Source organism: Lactuca saligna, chromosome 1 (genome assembly GCF_052625555.1).
Source record: "Lactuca saligna cultivar CGN05327 chromosome 1, ASM5262555v1, whole genome shotgun sequence".
NCBI lineage: Eukaryota > Viridiplantae > Streptophyta > Magnoliopsida > Asterales > Asteraceae > Lactuca > Lactuca saligna.
The window spans coordinates 154,404,993-154,429,265 of record NC_136417.1 but is presented as its reverse complement, the minus strand read 5'-3'; the positions used below and the strand labels follow the sequence as shown (position 1 = coordinate 154,429,265).

General features: G+C 46.8%; 27 non-coding genes and 25 pseudogenes across 27 annotated transcripts; all 52 read left to right on the top strand.

Moving 5' to 3' along the window:
* The first annotated feature begins 6,341 nt into the window (after positions 1–6,341).
* Positions 6,342–6,459, top strand: LOC145027603 (5S ribosomal RNA). Its single transcript, XR_013675515.1, has one exon. It is a non-coding gene; the product is annotated as a 5S ribosomal RNA (ribosomal RNA).
* Positions 6,460–6,692: 233 nt separating this feature from the next.
* On the top strand, positions 6,693–6,811 carry LOC145025529 (5S ribosomal RNA). Its single transcript, XR_013673542.1, has one exon. It is a non-coding gene; the product is annotated as a 5S ribosomal RNA (ribosomal RNA).
* Positions 6,812–7,041: 230 nt separating this feature from the next.
* On the top strand, positions 7,042–7,160 carry LOC145027672 (5S ribosomal RNA; annotated as a pseudogene).
* A 233-nt stretch (positions 7,161–7,393) lies between these two features.
* Positions 7,394–7,512, top strand: LOC145027159 (5S ribosomal RNA). Its single transcript, XR_013675096.1, has one exon. It is a non-coding gene; the product is annotated as a 5S ribosomal RNA (ribosomal RNA).
* Positions 7,513–7,747: 235 nt separating this feature from the next.
* Positions 7,748–7,866, top strand: LOC145027598 (5S ribosomal RNA). Its single transcript, XR_013675510.1, has one exon. It is a non-coding gene; the product is annotated as a 5S ribosomal RNA (ribosomal RNA).
* Positions 7,867–8,097: 231 nt separating this feature from the next.
* LOC145027751 (5S ribosomal RNA) lies at positions 8,098–8,206 on the top strand (annotated as a pseudogene).
* Positions 8,207–8,440: 234 nt separating this feature from the next.
* On the top strand, positions 8,441–8,559 carry LOC145027260 (5S ribosomal RNA). The gene has a single exon (XR_013675190.1). It is a non-coding gene; the product is annotated as a 5S ribosomal RNA (ribosomal RNA).
* A 305-nt stretch (positions 8,560–8,864) lies between these two features.
* Positions 8,865–8,982, top strand: LOC145027503 (5S ribosomal RNA). Its single transcript, XR_013675418.1, has one exon. It is a non-coding gene; the product is annotated as a 5S ribosomal RNA (ribosomal RNA).
* Positions 8,983–9,216: 234 nt separating this feature from the next.
* Positions 9,217–9,335, top strand: LOC145027426 (5S ribosomal RNA). The gene has a single exon (XR_013675344.1). It is a non-coding gene; the product is annotated as a 5S ribosomal RNA (ribosomal RNA).
* A 232-nt stretch (positions 9,336–9,567) lies between these two features.
* Positions 9,568–9,685, top strand: LOC145027581 (5S ribosomal RNA). The gene has a single exon (XR_013675493.1). It is a non-coding gene; the product is annotated as a 5S ribosomal RNA (ribosomal RNA).
* A 237-nt stretch (positions 9,686–9,922) lies between these two features.
* LOC145027651 (5S ribosomal RNA) lies at positions 9,923–10,040 on the top strand (annotated as a pseudogene).
* Positions 10,041–10,187: 147 nt separating this feature from the next.
* On the top strand, positions 10,188–10,307 carry LOC145027725 (5S ribosomal RNA; annotated as a pseudogene).
* A 233-nt stretch (positions 10,308–10,540) lies between these two features.
* LOC145027746 (5S ribosomal RNA) lies at positions 10,541–10,649 on the top strand (annotated as a pseudogene).
* Positions 10,650–10,882: 233 nt separating this feature from the next.
* LOC145027418 (5S ribosomal RNA) lies at positions 10,883–11,001 on the top strand. The gene has a single exon (XR_013675337.1). It is a non-coding gene; the product is annotated as a 5S ribosomal RNA (ribosomal RNA).
* A 143-nt stretch (positions 11,002–11,144) lies between these two features.
* Positions 11,145–11,262, top strand: LOC145027636 (5S ribosomal RNA; annotated as a pseudogene).
* Positions 11,263–11,494: 232 nt separating this feature from the next.
* On the top strand, positions 11,495–11,613 carry LOC145027596 (5S ribosomal RNA). The gene has a single exon (XR_013675508.1). It is a non-coding gene; the product is annotated as a 5S ribosomal RNA (ribosomal RNA).
* A 239-nt stretch (positions 11,614–11,852) lies between these two features.
* LOC145027522 (5S ribosomal RNA) lies at positions 11,853–11,970 on the top strand. The gene has a single exon (XR_013675437.1). It is a non-coding gene; the product is annotated as a 5S ribosomal RNA (ribosomal RNA).
* Positions 11,971–12,203: 233 nt separating this feature from the next.
* LOC145025865 (5S ribosomal RNA) lies at positions 12,204–12,322 on the top strand. The gene has a single exon (XR_013673857.1). It is a non-coding gene; the product is annotated as a 5S ribosomal RNA (ribosomal RNA).
* Positions 12,323–12,556: 234 nt separating this feature from the next.
* LOC145027452 (5S ribosomal RNA) lies at positions 12,557–12,675 on the top strand. The gene has a single exon (XR_013675371.1). It is a non-coding gene; the product is annotated as a 5S ribosomal RNA (ribosomal RNA).
* A 240-nt stretch (positions 12,676–12,915) lies between these two features.
* Positions 12,916–13,034, top strand: LOC145027737 (5S ribosomal RNA; annotated as a pseudogene).
* Positions 13,035–13,272: 238 nt separating this feature from the next.
* Positions 13,273–13,393, top strand: LOC145027632 (5S ribosomal RNA; annotated as a pseudogene).
* Positions 13,394–13,613: 220 nt separating this feature from the next.
* Positions 13,614–13,729, top strand: LOC145027702 (5S ribosomal RNA; annotated as a pseudogene).
* A 233-nt stretch (positions 13,730–13,962) lies between these two features.
* LOC145027586 (5S ribosomal RNA) lies at positions 13,963–14,081 on the top strand. Its single transcript, XR_013675498.1, has one exon. It is a non-coding gene; the product is annotated as a 5S ribosomal RNA (ribosomal RNA).
* Positions 14,082–14,228: 147 nt separating this feature from the next.
* On the top strand, positions 14,229–14,348 carry LOC145027726 (5S ribosomal RNA; annotated as a pseudogene).
* Positions 14,349–14,581: 233 nt separating this feature from the next.
* On the top strand, positions 14,582–14,690 carry LOC145027744 (5S ribosomal RNA; annotated as a pseudogene).
* A 233-nt stretch (positions 14,691–14,923) lies between these two features.
* LOC145027411 (5S ribosomal RNA) lies at positions 14,924–15,042 on the top strand. The gene has a single exon (XR_013675330.1). It is a non-coding gene; the product is annotated as a 5S ribosomal RNA (ribosomal RNA).
* A 144-nt stretch (positions 15,043–15,186) lies between these two features.
* LOC145027658 (5S ribosomal RNA) lies at positions 15,187–15,304 on the top strand (annotated as a pseudogene).
* A 232-nt stretch (positions 15,305–15,536) lies between these two features.
* Positions 15,537–15,655, top strand: LOC145027595 (5S ribosomal RNA). The gene has a single exon (XR_013675507.1). It is a non-coding gene; the product is annotated as a 5S ribosomal RNA (ribosomal RNA).
* A 236-nt stretch (positions 15,656–15,891) lies between these two features.
* LOC145027435 (5S ribosomal RNA) lies at positions 15,892–16,009 on the top strand. The gene has a single exon (XR_013675354.1). It is a non-coding gene; the product is annotated as a 5S ribosomal RNA (ribosomal RNA).
* A 233-nt stretch (positions 16,010–16,242) lies between these two features.
* On the top strand, positions 16,243–16,361 carry LOC145026828 (5S ribosomal RNA). The gene has a single exon (XR_013674781.1). It is a non-coding gene; the product is annotated as a 5S ribosomal RNA (ribosomal RNA).
* A 234-nt stretch (positions 16,362–16,595) lies between these two features.
* On the top strand, positions 16,596–16,714 carry LOC145027451 (5S ribosomal RNA). The gene has a single exon (XR_013675370.1). It is a non-coding gene; the product is annotated as a 5S ribosomal RNA (ribosomal RNA).
* Positions 16,715–16,955: 241 nt separating this feature from the next.
* Positions 16,956–17,074, top strand: LOC145027736 (5S ribosomal RNA; annotated as a pseudogene).
* A 237-nt stretch (positions 17,075–17,311) lies between these two features.
* On the top strand, positions 17,312–17,432 carry LOC145027670 (5S ribosomal RNA; annotated as a pseudogene).
* A 220-nt stretch (positions 17,433–17,652) lies between these two features.
* Positions 17,653–17,768, top strand: LOC145027700 (5S ribosomal RNA; annotated as a pseudogene).
* Positions 17,769–18,000: 232 nt separating this feature from the next.
* On the top strand, positions 18,001–18,118 carry LOC145027434 (5S ribosomal RNA). The gene has a single exon (XR_013675353.1). It is a non-coding gene; the product is annotated as a 5S ribosomal RNA (ribosomal RNA).
* Positions 18,119–18,351: 233 nt separating this feature from the next.
* Positions 18,352–18,470, top strand: LOC145026827 (5S ribosomal RNA). Its single transcript, XR_013674780.1, has one exon. It is a non-coding gene; the product is annotated as a 5S ribosomal RNA (ribosomal RNA).
* A 233-nt stretch (positions 18,471–18,703) lies between these two features.
* Positions 18,704–18,822, top strand: LOC145027450 (5S ribosomal RNA). Its single transcript, XR_013675369.1, has one exon. It is a non-coding gene; the product is annotated as a 5S ribosomal RNA (ribosomal RNA).
* A 238-nt stretch (positions 18,823–19,060) lies between these two features.
* LOC145027735 (5S ribosomal RNA) lies at positions 19,061–19,179 on the top strand (annotated as a pseudogene).
* Positions 19,180–19,416: 237 nt separating this feature from the next.
* Positions 19,417–19,537, top strand: LOC145027669 (5S ribosomal RNA; annotated as a pseudogene).
* Positions 19,538–19,757: 220 nt separating this feature from the next.
* On the top strand, positions 19,758–19,873 carry LOC145027699 (5S ribosomal RNA; annotated as a pseudogene).
* Positions 19,874–20,106: 233 nt separating this feature from the next.
* On the top strand, positions 20,107–20,224 carry LOC145027364 (5S ribosomal RNA). Its single transcript, XR_013675286.1, has one exon. It is a non-coding gene; the product is annotated as a 5S ribosomal RNA (ribosomal RNA).
* A 233-nt stretch (positions 20,225–20,457) lies between these two features.
* Positions 20,458–20,576, top strand: LOC145027527 (5S ribosomal RNA). The gene has a single exon (XR_013675442.1). It is a non-coding gene; the product is annotated as a 5S ribosomal RNA (ribosomal RNA).
* A 233-nt stretch (positions 20,577–20,809) lies between these two features.
* Positions 20,810–20,927, top strand: LOC145027511 (5S ribosomal RNA). Its single transcript, XR_013675426.1, has one exon. It is a non-coding gene; the product is annotated as a 5S ribosomal RNA (ribosomal RNA).
* A 233-nt stretch (positions 20,928–21,160) lies between these two features.
* Positions 21,161–21,279, top strand: LOC145025796 (5S ribosomal RNA). Its single transcript, XR_013673793.1, has one exon. It is a non-coding gene; the product is annotated as a 5S ribosomal RNA (ribosomal RNA).
* A 233-nt stretch (positions 21,280–21,512) lies between these two features.
* Positions 21,513–21,631, top strand: LOC145027449 (5S ribosomal RNA). The gene has a single exon (XR_013675368.1). It is a non-coding gene; the product is annotated as a 5S ribosomal RNA (ribosomal RNA).
* Positions 21,632–21,866: 235 nt separating this feature from the next.
* On the top strand, positions 21,867–21,985 carry LOC145027662 (5S ribosomal RNA; annotated as a pseudogene).
* Positions 21,986–22,222: 237 nt separating this feature from the next.
* On the top strand, positions 22,223–22,343 carry LOC145027686 (5S ribosomal RNA; annotated as a pseudogene).
* Positions 22,344–22,584: 241 nt separating this feature from the next.
* Positions 22,585–22,700, top strand: LOC145027722 (5S ribosomal RNA; annotated as a pseudogene).
* A 232-nt stretch (positions 22,701–22,932) lies between these two features.
* On the top strand, positions 22,933–23,050 carry LOC145027697 (5S ribosomal RNA; annotated as a pseudogene).
* A 235-nt stretch (positions 23,051–23,285) lies between these two features.
* On the top strand, positions 23,286–23,404 carry LOC145027644 (5S ribosomal RNA; annotated as a pseudogene).
* Positions 23,405–23,623: 219 nt separating this feature from the next.
* LOC145027680 (5S ribosomal RNA) lies at positions 23,624–23,738 on the top strand (annotated as a pseudogene).
* Positions 23,739–23,988: 250 nt separating this feature from the next.
* LOC145027770 (5S ribosomal RNA) lies at positions 23,989–24,107 on the top strand (annotated as a pseudogene).
* The last annotated feature ends 166 nt before the right edge of the window (positions 24,108–24,273 follow it).

Genomic DNA, 24,273 nt, shown 5'->3' with positions numbered 1-24,273 from the left:
ATCGCCAACCTGGAATTCCAGCTCGGACCGGCGTCTGTCCGCATAACTCTTCTGTCGGCTCTGGGCGGTCAATAACCTCTGCCTAACCTGCTGAATCTGCTATGTCGTCTGGAGTACGATCTCTGTACTGCCCATCACTCTCTGTCCCACCTCTCCCCAGCAAATGGGAGTCCGACACCTCCTACCATACAACAACTCAAAAGGTGGCATACCAATGCTCGAATGATGGCTGTTGTTGTAGGAAAACTCAGCCAAAGGTAAATGCGCATCCTAGCTACCCCCAAAGTCTAACACACACGCTCTAAGCATGTCTTCCAATGTCTGAATCGTCCGCTCGCTCTGACCGTCTGTCTGGGGATGGTATGCGGTACTAAAATGCAGTTTAGTACCCAGCTCCTCATGGAATTTCTTCCAGAACCTGGAAGTGAAGCGTACATCACGGTCTGAAACAATCGAGATCAGCACTCCATGCCGAGATACCACCTCTCTCACGTATAACTCCGCCAACTTCTCCGCTGATGAACTCTCGCTAATGGCAAGGAAGTGTGCACTCTTCGTCAATCTATCCACAATCACCCAAATTGCATCGACTCCTCTGGCAGTTCTCGGCAATTTGGTGATGAAATCCATAGTAATCTGTTCCTACTTCCACTCAGGAATCTCCAAGGGCTGCAACTTACCATGCGGTCTCTGGTGCTCGGCCTTAACCCTACGGCAGGTCAAACACCTCTCAACGAACCACGCGACGTCTCTCTTCATACAAGGCCACCAATACTTCTTCCTCAAGTCCAAATACATCTTCGTAGCAGCGGGATGGATCGAGAATTTCGATCTATGAGCCTCCTCCATCAAAGTAGCACGCGTACCGCCCACGAATGGTACCCAAATCCGACCCTGAAACGTCAGAAGTCCTCGTCCATCCTTAACGAACTCCGAAATTAACCCAACGACCCGCTCTTTCTTCTGCATATCGGATCTCACAACCTCGGCCTGTGCCCCACGAATAGCATCCAATACCGGAGTCATCACCGTCAGTCTCAGACATACATCCCGCAATGGAGTGCTCTCCGCCCTACGGCTCAATGCATCGGCTACCACGTTAGCCTTGCCTGGGTGGTATAGGATTTCACAGTCATAATCCTTGACCACGTCCAACCATCTCCTCTGACGCATATTTAGGTTGGGTTGATCCATCAAATACTTCAAACTCTTATGGTCCGTATATATAGTACATCGAACCCCATACAGGTAGTGACGCCAAATCTTGAGAGCGAACAATACTGCCCCCAACTCTAAGTCATGCGTGGGATATCTCACCTCGTGAGGCTTTAGCTGCCTCGATGCATAAGCTATCACATGGCCTCTCTGCATCAACACTGCACCCAGTCCCGAAATCGATGCGTCGCAATATACGACAAAATCTTCCATCCCCTCCGGGAGAGCTAATACTGGGGCTTCGCACAGTCTCTGACGAAGTGTCTCGAAGGAAGTCTGTTGCTCGGGTCCCCATGAGAATGCAACACCCTTCTGGGTCAATCTGGTGAGCGGTACTGCGATCTTGGAGAAGTCCCTAATAAACCTCCGATAGTACCTCGCCAACCCAAGGAAACTCCTGATCTCGGAAGGTGACTTCGGTGCCTCCCAACTCATTACTGCTTCCACCTTGGCCGGATCGACCAATATCCCTGCCTGATTAACAACATGTCCAAGAAATTGGACCTCCCGCAACCAGAAGTCACATTTGGAGAATTTTGCATATAGCTTCTCCGACCTCAGTACCTCAAGGACCTCCCTCAAATGTCCCTCATGCTGCTCTCTAGTTCGCGAATACACCAGGATGTCGTCGATAAATACAATCACTGACCGATCCAGCATCGGCCTGCATACCCTGTTCATGAGGTCCATGAACACTGCCGGGGCATTGGTGAGCCCGAAAGGCATCACCACGAACTCGTACTGCCCATACCGCGTCCTAAATGCTGTCTTCTGGACGTCCTCATCCCGCACTCTTACCTGATGGTACCCTGATCTCAGATCGATCTTGGAAAACCAAGATGCCCCTTGCAACTAATCGAATAAATCATCGATCCTCGGTAACGGGTAGCGGTTCTTGACCGTCACCTTGTTCAACTCCCGGTAATCAATGCACATCCGGTGTGAACCATCCTTCTTCTTGACGAACAGAATCGGTGCTCCCCATGGCGAGCTACTCGACCAAATAAATCCCTTCCCCAGCAACTCCTGGAGTTGCGAGGACAACTCTTGCATCTCTGGAGGTGCAAGACGATAAGGCACCTTCGCAATAGGCGCAGCCCCCGGAATCAGATCGATACCAAACTCTACTTGCCTCGCAGGAGGTACTCCTGGCAACTCCTCTGGAAAAACATCTGGAAACTCGCGCACCACTGGAACCTCCTCCACTGTCCTCGGTCTCTTGGAAGCCTCCCGCATATCCATCACATACGCCACAAAACCTTTACATCCCTGCTGTAGGCATTGCCTCGCCCTAGCGGCCGAACAAAAAGCTGATCCCGAACGGGTACCCTCGCCGTATACCGTAAGAACTCCCCCACTAGGGTCTCGTATAGTCACCAGCTGGTGCTCATAGTCGATGACAGCGCTGAATCGGCTCAACCAGTCCATGCCCACGATGACACAGACATCCCCCATCGCAATAGGAATTAGGTCAATCGTAAACGCAACCCCGGAAATCTCTAGTACGCATCCCCGAAGAACCTCCGTGGCACAAACCACCCTCTCGGCTGCTATAGAAACGCTCAGAGGCCGACTTAACGGCTCACGACTAATGCTGATATGCTGACTAAAAGCTAAAGATACAAAGGATCTACTCGCACCCGAATCAAATAACACTAGAGCAGGCATAGAGTTCACAAGAAAAGTACCTACACATACATTAATATAAGCATAACATTTCGACTTTAAAGTAAATACGTGAATTACAGCATACCTGCCACAACATCGGGCGCAGCGTGGACCTCCTCCGCAGTCAGCTGAAAGGCTCTCCCGCGAGCCCTCGGGGCCTCGACCTTCGCCGGTCGGGTCTCAGTAGTCCTGATAGTAGGTGTAGATCCCTGACGAAGGTGCGGGCACTCGGCCTTCCGATGGCCTGTCTGGTTGCAGTGAAAGCAAACCGACAATCCCTGGAAATGTGTCCTTCCTTGCCACAGTTGTAGCAACCACCAGCTCGACACGCCCCCTTATGACCCTTGCCGCACTTTCCGCAAGTGCGGCCCTTCGGACCTCCCATCCTCGAATCAGCAGACTTGATCTGCTTGGCTGCCGGCTGAGACTGAGCCGGCCGCCGGTCCACCTGCCGAGACTCGGCCTCCTCCCTGGCCTGGGTCTCCAACTCGATCTCGCGCTTCCTGGCGTTCGCCTGAAGCTCAGTGAAAGTACGATAGGTGGAGTTTGACACAAACTCCCGGATATCCCTCCTCAAAATGCCTAAATATCGCCTCATCCGTGACTGCTCTGTAGACACCAGCTCGGGGCAGAACATCGCCCTCTCATGAAACTTCCGTGTGACCACCGCAACAGAATCGGTACCCTGCTTAAGGGTCAAGAACTCCTGAATCAATCGTTCCCTCTCCACCGGGGGAACGTACTCATCCCTGAACATCTCAGTAAACCTCTCCCATGTCACCGCTGTAATCTCCGCCAGAGTGAAGTTCGCCGTCACAAACTTCCACCAATCCTTCGCTCCCAGACGGAGCTGGTTCAAGGCGAACCGTACCCTCAAGTGCTCCGGGCATGAGCAAGTGTAGAAGCACCCCTCAATGTCGGTGATCCACCTCATCGCAGCAATCGGATCCTGCGTCCCATCGAACTCAGGGGGTTTCGTGTTGCTGAATTCCCGGAACAGCAACGAATCGCCCCCTTGCGGCCTGGCAGCGGCCACAGTTGCGGTAGCGGCAGCGGCTGCAGCCTCAGTCAGTGCGGCGTACCGCTCCTCGAACGTCTCCATCAGTGTGGTCTTAATAGACCCAAACATCTCCGGGATCTCAGCCCGGATCGCTGCAGCTACCTCCTCCTGAATCATCTGACGGATATCCTCGTCGCTCACACTGCTCGAACTCGCCCCATGATGTGTGGTAACCATGATGTCTCTGAAATACAACATAAAATTATCAGAGACTCCATCAAGTACAATTGTACTCGATAACGCAACCCTACTCAGTCTCCGATATCCAGGGATTCTTACTTGGGTCTTCCACCGACCCGGTGTCTTCGGTAGTACGGGCCCAATACTACCGACCACACCGTATCAGTATTCGTCCCAAATCTTCCTCCCCAAACCCCGAATAGTGAGTACTCTACTTCTAGTATGCACTATCTACCTGCACGCTACCGAATATCTCATATAAGCAAACTCCCTAGACTAAGGCATCACAAAACAGGCCATTCTAGTCCTATCATGAATACCTAGTCTTCTAGCATGCATAACAATTGATAATTCAGTGCATAACATAACATTGTAAGGTATTCTGGGGATCTTTACCGTTCGGGCGCTGGCTGATCGTACACACAGCTCTGTTCTTGTTTACCACTTTACCATTTATAAAAATTTATGTCTTTATTATTTTTTTAAAAGATTTTTCCTCAAATCCTCGGTTTGAGTTCAGTTACCCCCGAAGGTACACCCGAATCTCTCAAACCAAGGCTCTGATACCAATTGTAACAACGCAAATTTTCAAATAAAATTTTCATTTAAAATAAAGTGATTTCATTCAACCAAATATATTTATTCCATGTTTCATATCAAATACATTTATAAAATCCCCAAGATCTCAAATAACAGCAGTGTGTATACATCACGCCGGCACCTTCCCACGGTCCTCGCTAGTACCTGAAACACATACATAACAACTTGTAAGCATAAATGCTTAGTGAGTTCCCCAGTATACGACTTACACATATACGCCTTTCCAGGCCCTGACCTTCCGGTCCACAACACATTGCCTTCCGGCCCGTAACATAATCGCCTTCCGACCCATAACTTATTGCCTTCCGGCCCGTAACATATTGCCTTCCGGCCCATAACATATTGCCTTCCGGCCCATAAACATATACAACACATAATACATTTACTCTAACACATATAGCACATATATCATATATCATACCTGACCTTCCTGTCACATAACATTATGCCTTCCGGCCCATATAGACATACATAGCACGCATAACAAATACCTTTCTATTTAAAACATATATAACACATTTCATATACGACCTTCCGGTCTCACAGTCAAACCCTTCCGGGTACAGTATAGTGAGAAGACTCACCTCGTGGTAATGAAACTATCAACTCTTGAAATCACTCGCACTCGATCCGCCGATCTGCAGACTCCCTATAATACCATATACCCTTATTAATACTCTTATCATTCAAGACAACTGACCCTAAGAAATTACATGCAGGTCAACTCTGGTCAACGGTCAACGGTCAACGGTCAGCTTGACCGGACTCGGCGAGTGCAAAAGCGACTCGGCGAGTCAAGACGTCCTCCCCAACTTTCCCTGATGACCCCTTTCTACTCGTCGAGTATCCCTCTTGGCTCGACAAGATCCTCGTGGAAGAATCGCGGGGCCACCCCGACTCCACTCGCCGAGTCTGAAGAACGACTCGACGAGTCCCAGTCAATCTTCAAGCTACTCGCCGAGTCTGTTCATTGGACTCGGCGAGTCCATGCCATGCAGTCGATCAAACTGCTTCCTGAAATACGTATGGTCCCGAGATACACAAGCATGGGACCTTCTGGACCTCTAAACATCCTAATACTGAGTTATAATCATTCGGGTAACATGATAATAATTCATCTAATCATCAAATGGGTTTCATAAACCCTAAATTCGTGCACACATCAAAATAGCATAAATGATCTGAAATGTTACCTGAAAAACACCCTCTCTGTGTCCCCAAACCTCAGGACTCGATCCCCTTGATATTCCTTTGGCCAAAACCCTTCTTCTTCTTGCCTAACAACTCTTCAAGGTTCCAATAGCCTTCACTTCTACTCTAGATGTCCACAGACGCTTAGGGTTCCTCTCAATCGGCTAAAAGATGGACAATGACGACATATAGGGCGTTATATACGATTCAGAACCAAACGGCTAGGGTTTCTGCTGAACAGCGTAGACTCGCCGAGTCCATGTCTGGACTCGTCGAGTCCAGTCGCGTACCCGCGACCAAGTCTGTGGTCCTACTCGGCGAGTCTGGCTCCAACTCGCCGAGTCCCTTCCTAAAATGCCCCAAAAATAATATTAAAGCAATACCTGGAATTCCGGGCTGTTACAGCAATAAACATGGATAGTATTTCGGGTCCGATCATACCAGCACTAATGCACCGGATCCCATCAAAACTCCGCAGTTAAGCGTGCTTGGGCGAGAGTAATACTAGGATGCGTGACCCCCGAGAAGTCCTCGTGTTGCACCCCCTTTTTCGTTGTCCGTTTGCGTTTTTTTTTCAACATTTTACGTGCGGTTTTTTGGTTTTTATTCCTTTCTTTCTTGCTATTTCTATGCTCGGGTGCCCTCCGGTTCATGGTTGATGGTTTCGTATTTTTGGAACGGAGCGGATCGGTCACGTGGGTCCCACGCCCCACGTACCAAAACAAAGGAGATTCTGCGTCTTGTAACACATAAAAGCAGTAAATATGGATAGTATTACGGGTGCGATCATACCAGCACTAATGCACCGGATCCCATCAGAACTCCGCAGTTAAGCGTGCATGGGCGAGAGTAGTACTAGGATGGGTGACCCCATGGGAAGTCCTCGTGTTGCACCCCCCTTTTTCGTTGTTCGTTTGCGTTTTGTTTTACATTTACGTGCGGTTTTTTATTTTTTTGCTTTCTTTCTTGCTATTTCTATGCTCGGGTGCCCTCCGGTTCATGGTTGACGGTTTTCGTATTTTTGCAACGGAGCCGATCGGTCACGTAGGTTCCACGCTCCTCGTACCAAAACAAAGGAGGTTCTGCGTCCTATAACACATAAAAGCAATAAACATGGATAGTATTTCGGGACCGATCATACCAGCACTAAAGCACCGGATCCCATCAGAACTCCGCAGTTAAGCGTGCTTGGCCGAGAGTATTACTAGGATGGGTGACCCCCTGCGAAGTCCTCTTTTTGCACCACCCTTTTTCGTAGTCCGTTTGCGATTTTTTTTTACCTTTTACCTGCAGGATTTTGGTTTTTTTCCTTTCTTTCTTGCTATTTCTTTGCTCGGGTGCCCTTCGGTTCATGGTTGATAGATTTCATGTTTTTGGAACGAAGCCGTTCGGTCACGTGGGTCTCATGCCCCGCGTACCAAAACAAAGGAGGTTATGCGTCTTGTAACAGATAAAAGCAATAAACATGAATAATATTTCGGCGGCGATCATACCAGCACTAATACACCGGATCCCATCAGAACTCCGCAGTTAAGCGTGCTTGGGCGAGAGTAGTACTAGGATGGGTGACCCCTTGGGAAGTCCTCGTGATGCACCCTCCTTTTTCGTTGTCCGTTAGCGTTTTTTTTTTACATTTTATGTGCGGGTTTTTGGTTTTTTTTTCCTTTCTTTCTTGCTATTTCTATGCTCGGGTGCCCTCCGGTTCATGGTTGATGGTTTTCGTATTTTGGGAACGGAGCGGACCGGTCACGTGGGTCCTACTCCCCGTGTACCAAAACAAAAGAGGTTCTGCGTCTTGCAACACATAAAAGCAATAAACATGGATAGTATTTCGAGTGCGAACATAACAACACTAATGCACCGGATCCCATCAGAACTTCGCAGTTAAGCGTGCTTGGGCGGGACTAGTACTAGGATGGGTGACCCCCTGGGAAGTCCTCGTGTTGCAACCCCTTTTTCGTTGTCCGTTTGCGTTTTTTTTACATTTTACGTTCGGTTTTTTGGTTTTTTTCCCTTTCTTTCTTGCTATTTCTATGCTCGGATATCCTCCGGTTCATGGTTGATGGTTTTCGTATTTTTGGAACACAGCCGATCGATCACGTGGGTCCCAAGCCCAGCGTACCAAAACAAAGGAGGTTCTGCGTCTTGTAACACATAAAAGCAATAAACATGGATAGTACTTCGAGTGCGATCATACTTGCACTAATGCGTTAGAACTCCGCAGTTAAGCGTGCTTGGGCGAGAGTAGTACTAGAATGGGTGACCCCTTGGGAAGTCCTCGTGATGCACCCTCATTTTTGGTTGTCCGGTTGCGTTTTTTTTTTACAGTTTACTTGCGGTTTTATGGTTTTTTCTCCTTTCTTTCTTGCTATTTCTAAGCTCGGGTGCCCTCCGGTTCATGGTTGATGGTTTTTCGTATTTTGGGAACGGAGCAGATCGGTCATGTGGGTCCCACGCCCTGCGTACCAAAACAAAGGAGGTTATGTGTCTTGTAACACATAAAAGCAATAAACACGGATAGTATTTGTGTGCAATCATACCAGCACTAATGCACCGGATCCCATCAGAACTCCGCAGTTAAGCGTGCTTGGCCGAGATTAGTACTAGGATGGGTGACTCCCCGGGAAGTCCTCGTGCTGCACCCCCCCCCCCCTTTATAGTTGTCCATTTGCGTTTTTTTACATTAAGCGTGCTTGGCCGAGATTAGTACTAGGATGGGTGACTCCCCGGGAACTCCTCGTGCTGCACCCCCCCCCCCTTTATAGTTGTCGTTTGCGTTTTTTTTACATTTTACGTGCGGTTTTTTGGTTTTTTTCCTTTCTTTCTTGCTATTTCTATGCTCGGGTGCCCTCCGGTTCATGGATGATGGTTTTCCCACGCTCCGAGTACCAAACCAAAAGAGGTTATGTGTCTTGTAACACATAAAAGCAATAAAAATGGATAGTATTTCGGGTCCGATCATACCAGCACTAATGCACCGGATCCCATCAGAACTCCGCAGTTAAGCGTGCTTGGGCGAGAGTACTACTAGGATGTGTGACCCCCGAGAAGTCCTCGTGTTGCACCCCCCCTTTTTCGTTGTCCGTTTGCGTTTTTTTTCAACATTTTACTTGCAGTTTTTTGGTTTTTATTCCTTTCTTTCTTGCTATTTCTATGCTCGGGTGCCCTCCGGTTCATGGTTGATGGTTTCGTATTTTTGGAACGGAGCGGATCGATCACGTGGGTCCCACGCCCCGCGTACCAAAACAAAGGAGGTTCTGCATCTTGTAACACATATAAGCAGTAAATATGGATAGTATTTCGGGTGCGATCATACCAGCACTAATGCACCGGATCACATCAAAACTCCGCAGTTAAGCGTGCATGGGCGAGAGTAGTACTAGGATAGGTGACCCCATGGGAAGTCCTCGTGTGGCACCCCCCTTTTTCGTTTTCTGTTTGCGTTTTGTTTTACATTTTACGTGCGGTTTTTTGGTTTTTTTCCTTTCTTTCTTGCTATTTCTATGCTCGGGTGCCCTCCGGTTCATGGATGATGGTTTTCGTATTTTTGGAACGGAGCCGATCGGTCACGTAGGTCCCACGCTCCGCGTACCAAACCAAAGGAGGTTATGTGTCTTGTAACACATAAAAGCAACAAACATGGACAGTATTTCGGGTCCGATCATACCAGCACTAATGCACCGGATCCCATCAGATCTCCGCAGTTATGCGTGCTTGGACGAGAGTAGTACTAGGATGTGTGACCCCCGGGAAGTCCTCGTGTTGCACCCCCCCCCCTTTTTCGTTGTCCGTTTGCGTTTTTTTTCAACATTTTACGTGCGGTTTTTTGGTTTTTATTCCTTTCTTTCTTGCAATTTTTATGCTTGGGTGCCCTGCGGTTCATGGTTGATGGTTTCGTATTTTTGGAACGGAGCGGATCGGTCACGTGGGTCCCACGCCCCGCGTACCAAAACAAAGGAGGTTCTGCGTCTTGTAACACATAAAAGCAATAAACATGGATAGTATTTTGGGTGCAATCACCCCAGCACTAATGCACCAGATCCCATCAGAACTCCGTAGTTAAGCATGCTTGGCCGAGAGTATTACTAGGATGGGTGACCCCTGGGAAGTCCTTGTGTTGCACCCCCCTTTTTCGTTGTCTGTTTGTTTTTTTTTTTACATTTTACGTGAGGTTTTTTGGTTTTTTTCCTTTCTTTCTTGCTATTTCTTTGCTCGAGTGCCCTCCGGATCATGGTTGATAGATTTCGTATTTTTGGAACGGAGCCGATCGGTCTCGTGGGTCCCATCACAGCACTAATGCACCGGATCCCATCACAACTCCGCAGTTAAGCGTGCTTGGGCGAGACTAGTACTAGGATGGATGACCCCCTGGGAAGTCCTCGTGTTGCACCCCCCTTTTTCGTTGTCCGTTTGCATTTTTTTTTACATTTTACGTTCGGTTTTTTAGTTTTTTTTCCTTTCTTTCTTGCTATTTCTATGCTCGGTTACCCTTCGGTTCATGGTTGATGGTTTTCGTATATTTGGAACACAGCCGATCGATCACGTGGGTGCCACGCCCAGTGTACCAAAACAAAGGAGGTTCTGCGTTCTGTAACACGTAAAATCAATAAACATGGATAGTATTTCGGGTGCGATCATACTTGCACTAATGAGTCAGAACTCCGCAATTAAGCGTGCTTGGGCGAGAGTAGTACTAGGATGGGTGACCCCTTGGGAAGTCCTCGTGATGCACCCTCCTTTTTCGTTGTCCGGTTGCGTTTTTTTTAACAGTTCACTTGCGGTTTTTTGGTTTTTTCTCCTTTCTTTCTTGCTATTTCTAAGCTCGGGTGCCCTCCGGTTCATGGTTGATGGTTTTCGTATTTTGGGAACGGAGCGGATCGGTCACGTGGGTCCCACACCCCGCGTACTAAAACAAAGGAGGTTATGTGTCTTGTAACACATAAACGCAATAAACATGGATAGTATCTTGTGTGCGATCATACCAGCACCAATGCACCGGATCCCATCAGAACTCCATAGTTAAGCGTGCTTGGCCGAGAGTAGTACTAGGATGGGTGACTCCCTGGGAAGTCCTCGTGCTGCACCCCCTCTTTATAGTTGTCCGTTTGTGTTTTTTTTATATTTTTGGAACGGAGTCAATCGGTCACGTAGGTCCCACGCTCCGAGTACCAAACCAAAGGAGGTTATGTGTCTTGTAACACTTAAAAGCAATAAACATGGATAGTATTTCGGGTCCCATCATACCAGCACTAATGCACCGGATCCCAACAGAACTCCACAGTTAAGCGTGCTTGGGCGAGAGTAGTACTAGGATGCGTGACCCCCGAGAAGTCCTCGTGTTGCACCCCCCTTTTTCGTTGTCCGTTTGCGTTTTTTTCAACATTTTACGTGCGGTTTTTAGATTTTTATTCCTTTCTTTCTTGCTATTTCTATGCTCGGGTACCCTCCGGTACATGGTTGATGGTTTCGTATTTTTGGAACGGAGCGGATCGGTCACGTAGGTCCCACGCCCCGCGTACCAAAACAAAGGAGATTATGAGTCTTGTAACAAATAAAAGCAATCAACATGGATAATATTTCGTGTGCGATCATACCAGCACTAATGCACCGGATCCCATCGGAACTCCGCAGTTAAGCGAGCTTGGCCAAGAGTATTACTAGGATAGGTGACCCCCTGGGAAGTCCTCGTGTTGCACCCCCCCCCCCCTTTTTCGTTGTCCGTTTGCGTTTTTTTTTACATTTTACGTGCGGTTTTTTGGTTTTTTTCGTTTCTTTCTTGCTATTTCTATGCTAGGGTGCCCTCCGGTTCTTGGATGATGGTTTTTCGTATTTTTGGAACGGAGCCGATCGGTCACGTAGGTCCCACACTCCGCGTACCAAACCAAAGGAGGTTATGTGTCTTGTAACACATAAAAGCAATAAACATGGATAGTATTTCGGGTCTGATCATACCAGCACTAATGCACCGGATCCCATCAGAACTCCGCAGTTAAGCGTGCTTGGGCGAGAGTAGTACTAGGATGCGTGACCCCCGGGAAGTCCTCGTGTTGCACCGCCCTTTTTCGTTGTCCGTTTGCGTTTTTTTTCAACATTTTACGTACGGTTTTTTTGTTTTTATTCCTTTCTTTCTTGCTATTTCTTTGCTCGGGTGCCCTCCGGTTCATGGTTGATGGTTTCGTATTTTTGGAACGGAGCGGATCGGTCACGTGGGTCCCACGCCCCGCATACCAAAACAAAGGAGGTTCTGCGTCTTGTATAACATAAAAGCAATAAACATGGATAGTATTTCGGGTGCGATCATACCAGCACTAATGCACTGGATCCCATCAGAACTCCGCAGTTAAGCGTGCCTGGGCGAGAGTAGTACTAGGATGGGTGACCCCATGGGAAGTCCTCGTGTTGCACCCCCCTTTTTCGTTGTTCGTTTGCGTTTTTTTTTTTACATTTTTCGTGCAGTTTTTTGGTTTTTTTCCTTTCTTTCTTCCTATTTCTTTACTCGGGTGCCCTCCGGTTCATTGTTGATAGATTTCTTATTTTTGGAACGGAGCCGATCGGTCACGTGGGTCCCACACTCCGCGTACCAAAACAAAGGAGGTTCTGCGTCTTGCAACACATAAAAGCATTAAACATGGATAGTATTTCGGGTGCGATCATACCAACACTAATACGCAGGATCCCATCAGAACTTCGCAGTTAAGCGTGCTTGGGCGAGAGTAGTACTAGGATGGGTGACCCCTTGGGAAGTCCTCGTGATGCACCCTCCTTTTTCGTTGTCTGTTTACGTTTTTTTTTTTTTTTTACATTTTACGTGCATTTTTTTGGTTTTTTTTCCTTTCTTTCCTTCTATTTAGATGTTCGGGTGCCCTCCGGTTTGTGGTTGATGGTTTTCGTATTTTAGGAACGGAGCGGATCGGTCATGTGGTTCCCACGCCCCGTGTACCAGAACAAAGGAGGTTCTGTGTCTTGCAACGCATAAAAGCAATAAACATGGATAGTATTTCGGGTGCAATCATACCGGCACTAATGCACCAAATCGCATCAAAACTCTGCAGTTAAGCTTGCTTGAGCGAGAGTAGTACTAGGATGTGTGACCCCCTGGGAAGTCCTTGTGTTCCACCCTCCCTTTTTTGTTGTTCGTTTGCGTTTTTTGTTTTTACATTTTACGTGCGGTTTTTTGGTTTTTATACCTTTCTTTCTTGTTATTTCTTTGCTCGGGTGCCCTCCGATTCATGGTTGATGGTTTTCGTATTTTTGGAACGGAGTCGATCGATCACGCGGGTCCCACGCCCAGCGTATCAATACAAAGGAGGTTTTTTTATCTTGTAACACATAAAAGCAATAAAAAAGGATAGTATTCTGGGTGCGATCATACCAGCACTAATGGACCGGATCCCATCAGAACTACACAGTTAAGCGTGCTTGGGCGACAGTGTAGTACTAGGATGGGTGACCCCCTCGGAAGTCCTCGTGTTGCACCCCACTTTTTCGTTGTCCATTTGCGTTTTTTTAGATTTTACCTGCTTTTTTTCCGTTTTTTCTTGTCATTTCTATGCTCGGGTGCCCTCTGGTTCATGGTTGATGGTTTATGTATTTTTGGAACGGAGCCGATCGGTTACGTGGGTCCCACGCCCGACGTACCAAAACAAAGGAGGTTCTGCGTCTTGTAACACATAATAGCAATAAACATGGATTATATTTCAGGTGCGTTCATAACAGTAATGCACCGGATCCCATCAGAACTCCGCAGTTAAGCGTGCTTAGGCGAGAGTAGTACAAGGATGGGTCACCCCCTGGGAAGTCCTCGTGTTGCACCCCCCCTTTTTCGTTGTCCGTTTGCATTTTTTTTTACATTTTACGTGCGGTTTTTTGGTTTTTTTCGTTTCTTTCTTGCTATTTCTATGCTCGGGTGCCCTCCAGTTCATGGTTGATGGTTTTCGTATTTTTGGAACGGAGCGGATCGGTCACGTGGGTCCCACGCCACGCGTACCAAAACAAAGGAGGTTATGCGTCTTGTAACAAATAAAAACAATCAACATGGATTATATTTCGTATGCGATCACACCAGCACTAATGCACCAGATCCCATCAGAACTCCGTAGTTAAGCATGCTTGGCCGAGAGTATTACTAGGATGGGTGACCCCCTGGGAAGTCCTCGTGTTGCACCCCCCTTTTTCGTTGTCCGTTTGCTTTTTTTTTTACATTTTACGTGAGGTTTTTTGGTTTTTTTCCTTTCTTTCTTGCTATTTCTTTGCTCGAGTGCCCTCCGGATCATGGTTGATAGATTTCGTATTTTTGGAACGGAGCCGATCGGTCACGTGGGTCCCATCACAGCACTAATGCACCGGATCCCATCACAACTCCGCAGTTAAGCGTGCTTGGGCGAGACTAGTACTAGGATGGATGACCCCCTGGGAAGTCCTCGTGTTGCACCCCCCTTTTTCGTTGTTCGTTTGCATTTTTTTTTACATTTTACGTTCGGTTTTTTGGTTTTTTTTCCTTTCTTTCTTGCTATTTCTATGCTCGGTTACCCTTCGGTTCATGGTTGATGGTTTTCGTATATTTGGAACACAGCCGATCGATCACGTGGGTGCCACGCCCAGTGTACCAAAACAAAGGAGGTTCTGCGTTTTGTAACACGTAAAATCAATAAACATGGATAGTATTTCGGGTGCGATCATACTTGCACTAATGAGTCAGAACTCCGCAATTAAGCGTGCTTGGGCGAGAGTAGTACTAGGATGGGTGACCCCTTGGGAAGTCCTCGTGATGCACCCTCCTTTTTCGTTGTCCAGTTGCGTTTTTTTTAACAGTTCACTTGCGGTTTTTTGGTTTTTTCTCCTTTCTTTCTTGCTATTTCTAAGCTCGGGTGCCCTCCGGTTCATGGTTGATGGTTTTCGTATTTTGGGAACGGAGCGGATCGGTCACGTGGGTCCCACACCCCACGTACTAAAACAAAGGAGGTTATGTGTCTTGTAACACATAAACGCAATAAACATGGATAGTATCTTGTGTGCGATCATACCAGCACCAATGCACCGGATCCCATCAGAACTCCACAGTTAAGCGTGCTTGGCCGAGAGTAGTACTAGGATGGGTGACTCCCTGGGAAGTCCTCGTGCTGCACCCCCTCTTTATAGTTGTCCGTTTGCGTTTTTTTTTATATTTTTGGAACGGAGTCAATCGGTCACGTAGGTCCCACGCTCCGAGTACCAAACCAAAGGAGGTTATGTGTCTTGTAACACTTAAAAGCAATAAACATGGATAGTATTTCGGGTCCCATCATACCAGCACTAATGCACCGGATCCCAACAGAACTCCACAGTTAAGTGTGCTTGGGCGAGAGTAGTACTAGGATGCGTGACCCCCGAGAAGTCCTCGTGTTGCACCCCCCTTTTTCATTGTCCGTTTGCGTTTTTTTCAACATTTTACGTGCAGTTTTTAGATTTTTATTCCTTTCTTTCTTGCTATTTCTATGCTCGGGTACCCTCCGGTACATGGTTGATGGTTTCGTATTTTTGGAACGGAGCGGATCGGTCACGTAGGTCCCACGCCCCGCGTACCAAAACAAAGGAGATTATGAGTCTTGTAACAAATAAAAGCAATCAACATGGATAATATTTCGTGTGCGATCATACCAGCACTAATGCACCGGATCCCATCGGAACTCCGCAGTTAAGCGAGCTTGGCCAAGAGTATTACTAGGATAGGTGACCCCCTGGGAAGTCCTCGTGTTGCACCCCCCCCCCTTTTTCGTTGTCCGTTTGCGTGTTTTTTTACATTTTACGTGCGGTTTTTTGGTTTTTTTCGTTTCTTTCTTGCTATTTCTATGCTAGGGTGCCCTCCGGTTCTTGGATGATGGTTTTCGTATTTTTGGAACGGAGCCGATCGGTCACGTAGGTCCCACACTCCGCGTACCAAACCGAAGGAGGTTATGTGTCTTGTAACACATAAAAGCAATAAACATGGATAGTATTTCGGGTCTGATCATACCAGCACCAATGCACCGGATCCCATCAGAACTCCGCAGTTAAGCGTGCTTGGGCGAGAGTAGTACTAGGATGCGTGACCCCCGGGAAGTCCTCGTGTTGCACCCCCCTTTTTCGTTGTCCGTTTGCGTTTTTTTTCAACATTTTACGTACGGTTTTTTCGTTTTTATTTCTTTCTTTCTTGCTATTTCTTTGCTCGGGTGCCCTCCGGTTCATGGTTGATGGTTTCGTATTTTTGGAACGGAGCAGATCGGTCACGTGGGTCCCACGCCCCGCATACCAAAACAAAGGAGGTTCTGCGTCTTGTATAACATAAAAGCAATAAACATGGATAGTATTTCGGGTGCGATCATACCAGCACTAATGCACTGGATCCCATCAGAACTCCGCAGTTAAGCGTGCCTAGGCGAGAGTAGTACTAGGATGGGTGACCCCATGGGAAGTCCTCGTGTTGCACCCCCCTTTTTCGTTGTTCGTTTGCGTTTTTTTTTTTACATTTTTCGTGCAGTTTTTTGGTTTTTTTCCTTTCTTTCTTCCTATTTCTTTACTCGGGTGCCCTCCGGTTCATTGTTGATAGATTTCGTATTTTTGGAACGGAGCCGATCGGTCACGTGGGTCCCACACTCCGCGTACCAAAACAAAGGAGGTTCTGCGTCTTGCAACACATAAAAGCATTAAACATGGATAGTATTTCGGGTGCGATCATACCAACACTAATACGCAGGATCCCATCAGAACTTCGCAGTTAAGCGTGCTTGGGCGAGAGTAGTACTAGGATGGGTGACCCCTTGGGAAGTCCTCGTGATGCACCCTCCTTTTTCGTTGTCTGTTTACGTTTTTTTTTTTTTTTTTACATTTTACGTGCATTTTTTTGGTTTTTTTTCCTTTCTTTCCTTCTATTTAGATGTTCGGGTGCCCTCCGGTTTGTGGTTGATGGTTTTCGTATTTTAGGAACGGAGCGGATCGGTCATGTGGTTCCCACGCCCCGTGTACCAGAACAAAGGAGGTTCTGTGTCTTGCAACGCATAAAAGCAATAAACATGGATAGTATTTCGGGTGCAATCATACCGGCACTAATGCACCAAATCGCATCAAAACTCTGCAGTTAAGCTTGCTTGAGCGAGAGTAGTACTAGGATGTGTGACCCCCTGGGAAGTCCTTGTGTTCCACCCTCCCTTTTTTGTTGTTCGTTTGCGTTTTTTGTTTTTACATTTTACGTGCGGTTTTTTGGTTTTTATACCTTTCTTTCTTGTTATTTCTTTGCTCGGGTGCCCTCCGATTCATGGTTGATGGTTTTCGTATTTTTGGAACGGAGTCGATCGATCACGCGGGTCCCACGCCCAGCGTATCAATACAAAGGAGGTTTTGTATCTTGTAACACATAAAAGCAATAAAAAAGGATAGTATTCTGGGTGTGATCATACCAGCACTAATGGACCGGATCGCATCAGAACTACACAGTTAAGCGTGCTTGGGCGAGAGTGTAGTACTAGGATGGGTGACCCCCTCGGAAGTCCTCGTGTTGCACCCCACTTTTTCGTTGTCCGTTTGCGTTTTTTTAGATTTTACTTGCTTTTTTTCCGTTTTTTCTTGTCATTTCTATGCTCGGGTGCCCTCTGGTTCATGGTTGATGGTTTATGTATTTTTGGAACGGAGCCGATCGGTTACGTGGGTCCCACGCCCCACGTACCAAAACAAAGGAGGTTCTGCGTCTTGTAACACATAATAGCAATAAACATGGATTATATTTCAGGTGCGTTCATAACAGTAATGCACCGGATCCCATCAGAACTCCGCAGTTAAGCGTGCTTAGGCGAGAGTAGTACAAGGATGGGTCACCCCCTGGGAAGACCTCGTGTTGCACCCCCCCTTTTTCGTTGTCCGTTTGCGTTTTTTTTACATTTTACGTGCGGTTTTTTGGTTTTTTTCGTTTCTTTCTTGCTATTTCTATGCTAGGGTGCCCTCCGGTTCTTGGATGATGGTTTTCGTATTTTTGGAACGGAGCCGATCGGTCACGTAGGTCCCACACTCCGCGTACCAAACCAAATGAGGTTATGTGTCTTGTAACACATAAAAGCAATAAACATGGATAGTATTTCGGGTCTGATCATACCAGCACCAATGCACCGGATCCCATCAGAACTCCGCAGTTAAGCGTGCTTGGGCGAGAGTAGTACTAGGATGCGTGACCCCCGGGAAGTCCTCGTGTTGCACCCCCCTTTTTCGTTGTCCGTTTGCGTTTTTTTTCAACATTTTACGTACGGTTTTTTCGTTTTTATTCCTTTCTTTCTTGCTATTTCTTTGCTCGGGTGCCCTCCGGTTCATGGTTGATGGTTTCGTATTTTTGGAACGGAGCGGATCGGTCACGTGGGTCCCACGCCCCGCATACCAAAACAAAGGAGGTTCTGCGTCTTGTATAACATAAAAGCAATAAACATGGATAGTATTTCGGGTGCGATCATACCAGCACTAATGCACTGGATCCCATCAGAACTCCGCAGTTAAGCGTGCCTAGGCGAGAGTAGTACTAGGATGGGTGACCCCATGGGAAGTCCTCGTGTTGCACCCCCCTTTTTCGTTGTTCGTTTGCGTTTTTTTTTTACATTTTTCGTGCAGTTTTTTGGTTTTTTTCCTTTCTTTCTTCCTATTTCTTTACTCGGGTGCCCTCCGGTTCATTGTTGATAGATTTCGTATTTTTGGAACGGAGCCGATCGGTCACGTGGGTCCCACACTCCGCGTACCAAAACAAAGGAGGTTCTGCGTCTTGCAACACATAAAAGCATTAAACATGGATAGTATTTCGGGTGCGATCATACCAACACTAATACGCAGGATCCCATCAGAACTTCGCAGTTAAGCGTGCTTGGGCGAGAGTAGTACTAGGATGGGTGACCCCTTGGGAAGTCCTCGTGATGCACCCTCCTTTTTCGTTGTCTGTTTACGTTTTTTTTTTTTTTACATTTTACGTGCATTTTTTTGGTTTTTTTTCCTTTCTTTCCTTCTATTTAGATGTTCGGGTGCCCTCCGGTTTGTGGTTGATGGTTTTCGTATTTTAGGAACGGAGCGGATCGGTCATGTGGTTCCCACGCCCCGTGTACCAGAACAAAGGAGGTTCTGTGTCTTGCAACGCATAAAAGCAATAAACATGGATAGTATTTCGGGTGCAATCATACCGGCACTAATGCACCAAATCGCATCAAAACTCTGCAGTTAAGCTTGCTTGAGCGAGAGTAGTACTAGGATGTGTGACCCCCTGGGAAGTCCTTGTGTTCCACCCTCCCTTTTTTGTTGTTCGTTTGCGTTTTTTGTTTTTACATTTTACGTGCGGTTTTTTGGTTTTTATACCTTTCTTTCTTGTTATTTCTTTGCTCGGGTGCCCTCCGATTCATGGTTGATGGTTTTCGTATTTTTGGAACGGAGTCGATCGATCACGCGGGTCCCACGCCCAGCGTATCAATACAAAGGAGGTTTTGTATCTTGTAACACATAAAAGCAATAAAAAAGGATAGTATTCTGGGTGTGATCATACCAGCACTAATGGACCGGATCGCATCAGAACTACACAGTTAAGCGTGCTTGGGCGAGAGTGTAGTACTAGGATGGGTGACCCCCTCGGAAGTCCTCGTGTTGCACCCCACTTTTTCGTTGTCCGTTTGCGTTTTTTTAGATTTTACTTGCTTTTTTTCCGTTTTTTCTTGTCATTTCTATGCTCGGGTGCCCTCTGGTTCATGGTTGATGGTTTATGTATTTTTGGAACGGAGCCGATCGGTTACGTGGGTCCCACGCCCCACGTACCAAAACAAAGGAGGTTCTGCGTCTTGTAACACATAATAGCAATAAACATGGATTATATTTCAGGTGCGTTCATAACAGTAATGCACCGGATCCCATCAGAACTCCGCAGTTAAGCGTGCTTAGGCGAGAGTAGTACAAGGATGGGTCACCCCCTGGGAAGACCTCGTGTTGCACCCCCCCTTTTTCGTTGTCCGTTTGCGTTTTTTTTTACATTTTACGTGCAGTTTTTTGGTTTTTTTCGTTTCTTTCTTGCTATTTCTATGCTAGGGTGCCCTCCGGTTCTTGGATGATGGTTTTCGTATTTTTGGAACGGAGCCGATCGGTCACGTAGGTCCCACACTCCGCGTACCAAACCAAAGGAGGTTATGTGTCTTGTAACACATAAAAGCAATAAACATGGATAGTATTTCGGGTCTGATCATACCAGCACTAATGCACCGGATCCCATCAGAACTCCGCAGTTAAGCGTGCTTGGGCGAGAGTAGTACTAGGATGCGTGACCCCCGGGAAGTCCTCGTGTTGCACCCCCCTTTTTCGTTGTCCGTTTGCGTTTTTTTTCAACATTTTACGTACGGTTTTTTGGTTTTTATTCCTTTCTTTATTGCTATTTCTTTGCTCGGGTGCCCTCCGGTTCATGGTTGATGGTTTCGTATTTTTGGAACGGAGCGGATCGGTCACGTGGGTCCCACGCCCCGCATACCAAAACAAAGGAGGTTCTGCGTCTTGTATAACATAAAAACAATCAACATGGATAATATTTCGTGTGCGATCATACCAGCACTAATGCACCGGATCCCATCGGAACTCCGCAGTTAAGCGAGCTTGGCCGAGAGTATTACTAGGATAGGTGACCCCCTGGGAAGTCCTCGTGTTGCACCCCCCCTTTTTCGTTGTCCGTTTGCGTTTTTTTTTACATTTTACGTGCGGTTTTTTGGTTTTTTTCGTTTCTTTCTTGCTATTTCTATGCTAGGGTGCCCTCTGGTTCTTGGATGATGGTTTTCGTATTTTTGGAACGGAGCCGATCGGTCACGTAGGTCCCACACTCCGCGTACCAAACCAAAGGAGGTTATGTGTCTTGTAACACATAAAAGCAATAAACATGGATAGTATTTCGGGTCTAATCATACCAGCACTAATGCACCGGATCCCATCAGAACTCCGCAGTTAAGCGTGCTTGGGCGAGAGTAGTACTAGGATGCATGACCCCCGGGAAGTCCTCGTGTTGCACCCCCCTTTTTCGTTGTCCGTTTGCGTTTTTTTTCAACATTTTACGTACGGTTTTTTGGTTTTTATTCCTTTCTTTCTTGCTATTTCTTTGCTCGGGTGCCCTCTGGTTCATGGTTGATGGTTTCGTATTTTTGGAACGGAGCGGATCGGTCACGTGGGTCCCACGCCCTGCATACCAAAACAAAGGAGGTTCTGCGTCTTGTATAACATAAAAGCAATAAACATGGATAGTATTTCGGGTGCGATCATACCAGCACTAATGCACCGGATCTCATCAGAACTCCGCAGTTAAGCGTGCCTGGGCGAGAGTAGTACTAGGATGGGTGACCCCATGGGAAGTCCTCGTGTTGCACCCCCCTTTTTCGTTGTTCGTTTGCGTTTTTTTTTTACATTTTTCGTGCAGTTTTTTGGTTTTTTTCCTTTCTTTCTTCCTATTTCTTTACTCGGGTGCCCTCCGGTTCATTGTTGATAGATTTCGTATTTTTGGAACGGAGCCGATCGGTCACGTGGGTCCCACACTCCGCGTACCAAAACAAAGGAGGTTCTGCGTCTTGTAACACATAAAAGCATTAAACATGGATAGTATTTCGGGTGCGATCATACCAACACTAATACGCAGGATCCCATCAGAACTTCGCAGTTAAGCGTGCTTGGGCGAGAGTAGTACTAGGATGGGTGACCCCTTGGGAAGTCCTCGTGATGCACCCTCCTTTTTCGTTTTCTGTTTACGTTTTTTTTTTTACATTTCACGTGCAGTTTTTTGGTTTTTTTTCCTTTCTTTCCTTCTATTTAGATGTTCGGGTGCCCTCCGGTTTGTGGTTGATGGTTTTCGTATTTTAGGAACGGAGCGGATCGGTCATGTGGTTCCCACGCCCCGTGTACCAAAACAAAGGAGGTTCTGTGTCTTGCAACACATAAAAGCAATAAACATGGATAGTATTTCGGGTGCAATCATACCGGCACTAATGCACCAAATCGCATCAGAACTCTGCAGTTAAGCGTGCTTGAGCGAGAGTAGTACTAGGATGTGTGACCCCCTGGGAAGTCCTTGTGTTCCACCCTCCCTTTTTTGTTGTTCGTTTGTGTTTTTTGATTTTACATTTTACGTGCGGTTTTTTGGTTTTTATACCTTTCTTTCTTGTTATTTCTTTGCTCGGGTGCCCTCCGATTCATGGTTGATGGTTTTCGTATTTTTGGAACGGAGTCGATCGATCACGCGGGTCCCACGCCCAGCGTAACAAAACAAAGGAGGTTTTGTATCTTGTAACACATAAAAGCAATAAAAAAGGATAGTATTCTGGGTGCGATCATACCAGCACTAATGGACCGGATCGCATCAGAACTACACAGTTAAGCGTGCTTGGGCGAGAGTGTAGTACTAGGATGGGTGACCCCCTCGGAAGTCCTCGTGCTGCACCCCACTTTTTCGTTGTCCGTTTGCGTTTTTTTAGATTTTACCTGCTTTCTTTCCGATTTTACCTGCTTTTTTTCCGTTTTTTCTTGTCATTTCTATGCTCGGGTGCCCTCTGGTTGATGGTTGATGGTTTATGTATTTTTGGAACGGAGCCGATCGGTTACGTGGGTCCCACGCCCCACGTACCAAAACAAAGGAGGTTCTGCGTCTTGTAACACATAATAGCAATAAACATGGATAATATTTCAGGTGCGTTCATAACAGTAATGCACCGGATCCCATCAGAACTCCGCAGTTAAGCGTGCTTGGGCGAGAGTAGTACAAGGATGGGTCACCCCCTGGGAAGTCCTCGTGTTGAACCCCCTTTTCCGTTGTCCGTTTGCGTTTTTTTTTACATTTTACGTGCGGTTTTTTGGTTTTTATTCCATTCTTTCTTGCTATTTCTATGCTCGGGTTCCCTCCAATTAATGGTTGATGGTTTTCGTATTTTGGGAACGGAGCCGATCGGTCACGTGGGTCTCACGCTCCGCGTACCAAAACAAAGGAGGTTCTGTTTCTTGTAACACATAAAAGCAATAAACATGGATAATTTCTCGGGTGCGATCATACCAGCACTAAAGCACCGGATCATATCATAACTACGCAGATAAGCGTGCTTGGGCGAGAGTAGTACTAGGATGGGTGACCCCCGGGAAATTCTCATGTTGCACCCCCCCCCCCTTTTCGTTGTCCGTTTGTGTTTTTTTACATTTTATGTGTGGTTTTTTGTTTTTTTTTCCTTTCTTTCTTGCTATTTCTATGCTCGGGTGCCCTTCGGTTCATGGTTCATGTTTTTCGTATTTTTGGAACGATGCCGATCGGTCACGTGGGTCCCACGCCCAGCGTATCAAAACAAAGGAGGTTTTGCGTCTTGTAACACATAAAAGCAATAAAAATGGATAGTATTTTGGGTGCGATCATACCAGCACTAATGCACGGGATCGCATCAGAACTACACATTTAAGCGTTCTTGGGCGAGAGTAGTACTAAGATGGGTGACCCCCTGGGAAGTCCTCGTGTTGTACCCTTCTTTTTCGTTGTCCGTTTGCGTTTTTTTGATTTCACGTGTATTTTTTCCTTTCTTTCTTGCCATTTCTATGCTCGAGTGCCCTCCGGTTGATGGTTGATGGTTTATGTATTTTTGGAACGGAGCCGATCGGTTACGTGGGTCCCACGCCCCGCGTACCAAAACAAAGGAGGTTCTGCGTCTTGTAACACATAATAGCAATAAACATGGATAATATTTCAGGTGCGTTCATATCACTAATGCACCGGATCCCATAGAACTCCGCAGTTAAGCGTGCTTGGGCGAGAGTAGTACTAGGATGGGTGACCCCATGGGAAGTCCTCGTGTTGCACCCCCCCCCCTCTTTTTCGTTGTCCGTTTGCGTTTTTTTTTTTTTTTTTTTACATTTTACGTGCGGGTTTTTGGTTATTTTTTCCTTTCTTTCTTGCTATTTCTATGCTCGGGTGCCCTCCGGTTCATGGTTCATGGTTTTCGTATTTATGGAACGGAGCCAATCGATCACGTGGGTCCCACGCCCCGCGTACCAAAACAAAGGAGGTTCGGCGTCTTGTAACACATAAAAGCAATAAACATGGATAGTATTTTGGGTGCAATTATACCAGCACTAATGCACCAGATCCCATCAAAACTACACAGTCAAGCGTGCTTAGGAGAGAGTAGTACTAGGATGGGTGAACACCTGGGAAGTCCTTATGTTGCAGCATCCTTTTTCGTTGTCCGTTTGCATTTTTTTTTTTACATTTTACGTGCGGTTTTTCAGTTTTATACCTTTCTTTCTTGCTATTTCTATGCTCGGGTGCCCTCAGATTCATGGTTGATGGTTTTCGTATTTTTGGAACAAAGCCGATCGATCACGTGGGTCACGCGCCC